Source organism: Bufo bufo, chromosome 6 (genome assembly GCF_905171765.1).
Source record: "Bufo bufo chromosome 6, aBufBuf1.1, whole genome shotgun sequence".
Lineage (NCBI taxonomy): Eukaryota > Metazoa > Chordata > Amphibia > Anura > Bufonidae > Bufo > Bufo bufo.
In genome coordinates, this window is record NC_053394.1 from 417,689,729 (window position 1) to 417,694,934 (window position 5,206).

The window sequence follows — 5,206 nt, forward strand, 5'->3', positions numbered from 1 at the left end:
CTTCAGCCGGACTACGCTTCCCGTAATGCCTTGCGAACGAAATGAACCACTTTGCGACTGGACTTGTCGCAGGGGCTGATGGGATTTGTCGTTTACCAGGGGAGGAAACCGTTCGTGTCACCTGATTGGTGAATAAACGCTGAACTACACCTCCCGTCATGCCGTTCGAATCAAAGTCGTTTTAGTCTACCAGGACCGGCGTGGGGGATGACGGAACTTGTAGTTTTCATAAGTTACTGAAGACGTAGACGGTATCTGCTGGAGATTTGTGTCATGTGACTGCTGATTTAGTCATGTGACCTAGAGACGTCACTCATTGCTGGTTGGGTGGGCTTTGGCAATGGGTGTAGTAGCCAAACTAACCCCTCCTACTGTTAAACCACTGGTAGGGGTGGTGGTATATAATAAAATAAAAAAATGGCTGCTTTCGTCCACAGGTTGTGTTTGGTATTGCAGATCAGTCCCATCCACTGAAAAGGATCTGAGTAGCAATACCAGAAAGAACCTGTGGGCAGGCGTGGCGCTGTTTGTGGTGGAAAAAAGCAACCTTGTCTTTCTAATCTCACAGCGTCCTAATCCAAAAATTTAAAGGGGCGCCTGGTCAGAACCTACCCCCAGTGCTGCTACTATGAGTACATGTGTTCTCCCAGCAGATGCCACTAGGTGGCGCTCCTTATATACAAATCTCTATAGCTATAGAGCTAGTATAGACTTCAGTGGGGGCTCTGCCAAGCTAGAAACTTGTCCTCGGGATAGGACATAAGCATCGGACAGTTAGTGATCCTGATTCCGCTACACGTTGCCACTCCATTCATCTCTATGGCACTGCATTAGGTAGCCGAGCGCTGACATGTGTGACCTGTCATTCATACGGTGACACCGGACCCCATTCTCAAAATAGGTCCCTCATCGATCAGATACTTATCCCTGAGCCTAGTGCGCAGGCCTGGCGGGATCTGGCAGAGGGACGGGGAGGATTGCGGAGGCGGCGCTGAGCTGTAGAAGGCTGCGCTGGGCGCCGGACGGCGAGGGGTGCGGCCGGGCACCCTGAATTAACGGACCTCCCCTTGAGCACCTTAAGTGAGTGATTGACAGGTTATAAAAACCATTTTTTTTGGGCAAATAGAGCCACAGTGAGGTTTAATAAGGCCAGCTTAGGATTCTTTCTATTAGTCCGGACATGAGCATATGTTTAGGTTAGAGGGGTTAAATCTGATGACAGAATCCCTTTAAATCTCCATCTTTAACCCTTTCCCGACGAGGCAATTTTCATTTTTTGTGTTTTCTTTTTTTTTTCGCTCCATAAATTTTTTTATTTTTCCGTTCACATAGCCGTATGAGGGCTTGCTTTTGTTTTTTTTTTGTTTTTTTTACGGCATTCACTGTGCAGTAAAACTGACTTGTGCTCTTTATTCTCCAGGTCAGTACGAATCCGGTGACACCACATACGTATAGTTTTTCTTGCGTTTTGATACAGAAAAAAAGTAAAAAAAAAAAATATATATATATATATTTTTTTTTCTAACCCCTATTACTTTTTTGAAGTTCTGTGTGCAGAGCTGTGTGAGGGCTCATTTTTTGCGGGACGGTCTGTACTTTTCATTTATACCATTCTGGGGTGTGTATGACTTTTTGATCACTTTTTATTTAATTTTTTTGTGTGAGGAGAAGCAACCAAGAAATGGCAAATCAGCCATTTTGACACTTTTTAATAGCACGGGTGTTTTCACCCACGGTGATACCCATGATGTGTTTTTTTTTTTCTTTGCTTTTTTTTTTTAGTTTATTTTCATTTTGAGGAAAGGGGGGTGATTAGAATTTTATATTTTTTAATATTATTTTTTTTTTAAACCTTAGGGAACTATAACAAGCAATCATTGGATTGCTTCTCTCCTAGACTCCAATTCTTTAGCATTGGAGTCTATGAGCATCTGCTACAGGCAGGGTCTCCAAAGAAACTACTATGAGGCAGCCTCCTGTTACTGTGAATGACAGGGGCTGACGGATACGCGCTCCGGCTCCTCCGATCACCACACAGGTGAGTCCGAGCACACCGGGAAGTGCGCACGTTCGGTATTTCATGCGCTCAGATGCCGTGGTCAAGTTTGACCACAGCATCTGAGAGGTTAAATGTCCACGATCGGCAGTACCGCCGGTCGTGGACATTAGCCGCGGGTGCCTGCTGTTGGAAACCTGCATTCTCAGAATTTAATGGAGTCCAACATGGCACCAGAGGAGTTAGCATTTAGTGTAGGTTCCTGTCCTAAAGAGATCGCCTTGTGGTTGGCGGCCAGGCACAAAAAAGCGTTAGCACATTTTCTATAGTGAGTATAGCACAATCATATTTACTTTATTATTTGTGCTTGTTTTTGCTGTTGTGCTTCCAGCCATGGCGACGTGCACCTGCGTACTGGGATGTGCTGACTACCCTCCATTTTTTTCTTTGCAATCAGAAAGGCTTTGTTCACTCTTGATATATTCAGCTTTCCTCCAGTCACTTGTGCAGGGAAAAACTGTGCTAGATCAGCACTGTGGCCCCTTCACTCTCAGGAGCAGTGGGGGGTCCCTAAAGGTATCCTAGTGATAGGTCATCACTGTATGACTACATGATCGACCGCTCTGGCTCAGGGCCGGTTCTAGGCGAAATAGGGCCCTGGGGCGAAAAACAATAAGAGCCCCCCCCCCCCCCCCCCCCCCTCCCCGACACTTGCTGACTTTAACGTCCTGTATTGACTTTGGAGATTTAATTTGTGGACGTTCATACAGAAGAATATATATTGTGGGGCACGGTGTAGGCTATATGTGTATAAGAAACATATTTCACATGAAAACTTACAATTACTTGGCTTGGCCCTTGGGGGTCTCGGACGCCACTTCAACACTCTGGCCGGGGGCTCGGCGGAGCTGAAGTTGAGTTTTATCCTAATGAGAAAGATTTCATAATAAGGATTTGGAGAAGGGGCAGAGGGATAGCAGAGCAGGGAGAGCCTGGTGCTGCTACTAGGGGGTCATACCATGGGAGAGTAATAAAGCCCACTATAATGCCCCCCCCCCAGTAGTAATAATTCTCCTTATAATGTGACAGTGCAAAAAATACCCCCTTGTAATGCCCCCAGTTGAGCTAATGTCCCCATAGTGCCCCCATAATGTGCCAGTATAAAATACCCCTATATAGTGCCCCCAGTAAATGCCCCCATAGTGCTCCTCTCCCCCCTTCCTCCTAGTGCCCCCCATAATGTACCAGTATAAAATGCCCCATATATAGTGCCCCAGTAGATGCCCTCAGCGTCCCCCATAATTTGTAAGTACAAAATACCCCTTCTTAGTGCCCCCCGTAGATGACCCCATAGTACTCCTCTCCCACCTTCCCCAAAGTACCCACCATAATGTGTCACAGTATAAAATGCTACCGTACAGAGCCCCCCATATAAAATACCCGTTCTTTGTGGCCTCAGTAGATGCCCCTATAGTGCCCACCAATAATGTGCCAGTAAGAAGTGCCCCCATAGATGCCCCCCAATCATGTGCCAGTAATAAGAGCCCCCCCACCATCTTGTGCCAGTAACAAGAGGCCCCCCATATTATGTGTCAGCAGCCAGAGCCCCCCCTATCATGTGCCAGTAGCCAGAGCCCCCCCATATCATGTGCCAGTAGCCAGAGGCCCCCCATATCATGTGCCAGTAGCCAGAGCCCCCCCATATCATGTGCCAGTAGCCAGAGCCCCCCATATCATGTGCCAGTAGCCAATGCCCACCCATATCATGTGCCAGTAGCCAGAGCCCCCCCATATCATGTGCCAGTAGCCAGAGCCACTTTCATATCATGTGCCAGTAGCCAGAGCCCCCCTTTCTTGTGCCAGCAGCCAGAGCCCCCCCTATCATGTGCCAGTAGCCAGAGCCCCCCCTATCATGTGCCAGTAGCCAGAGCCCCCCCATCATGTGCCAGTAGCCAGAGCCCCCCTATCATGTGCCAGTAGCCAGAGCCCCCCCTATCATGTGCCAGTAGCCAGAGCCCCCCCTATCATGTGCCAGTAGCCAGAGCCCCCCCATCATGTGCCAGTAGCCAGAGCCCCCCCTATCATGTGCCAGTAGCCAGAGCCGCCCCCCTATCATGTGCCAGTAGCCAGAGCCCCCCTATCATGTGCCAGTAGCCAGAGCCCCCATATCATGTGCCAGTAGCCAGAGCCCCCCCCCATCATGTGCCAGTAGCCAGAGCCCCCTATCATGTGCCAGTAGCCAGAGCCCCCCTATCATGTGCCAGTAGCCAGAGCCCCCATATCATGTGCCAGTAGCCAGAGCCCCCCCCATCATGTGCCAGTAGCCAGAGCCCCCATATCATGTGCCAGTAGCCAGAGCCCCCCCCCCCCCCATCATGTGCCAGTAGCCAGAGCCTCCCTCATATCAGTAGCCGCCTGTATTGTACACATATTAAAAAAACATACTTACCACTATATCAGCGATGCGGTGCAGGCCTCTTCCAGCCTGTGTCCCGCGCTGTACGGCTCACGCGGCGCGATGACGTCTGTACCGGCCTCTGATAGGCTGCCAGCACTATGCTGGCAGCCTATCAGAGGAACAGGGAAGGGACACACCTCTCCCCTGCCCCGCCGCAGCACTTCCATCTGTATCTCTGTCCTGAGGACGGCGATACAGATGACTATGGAGATGAGCGCTCCCACAATGGAAGCGCTCATCTCCCTGTGTGACTGTCCCATGTGGGGACAACACCCACCTTTAGGTATAATGTTTAGGTAGGTGGTTACATCCCCATGGTGCCAGGACCCAAGGTTTCCAGCAGAACATTGCCCAGCCATCTCACTGCCTCCTCTGACTTGTCTTCTTCCCAAAGTGCCATCTCTCCCCAAGTCAATTGCACAAGGGCATTCGGCCACCCACATGATTCAGGGGATCTATTAGACCAGGCCATTTTCTTCCATTGCTCAGTGGTCCAGTTCTGACACCTAGGTGCCCATTGTAGGCACTTTCAGTAGTGGACAGGGGTCAGCATGGACACTCAGACCCAAGATGTGATGTCCTGTGTGTCCTGACACCTTTTTGTCATAACCAGCTGAAACATTTTCAGCAGTTTGCTCTACAGTAGCTCCGGCCAGACGGGCTAGCTTTTGCTTTCCATGTGCACCAAGGAGCCCTGGGCGCCCATAATCATGTGCAATGAGCCGGACCGTGGGTACATTTACACGGATGCA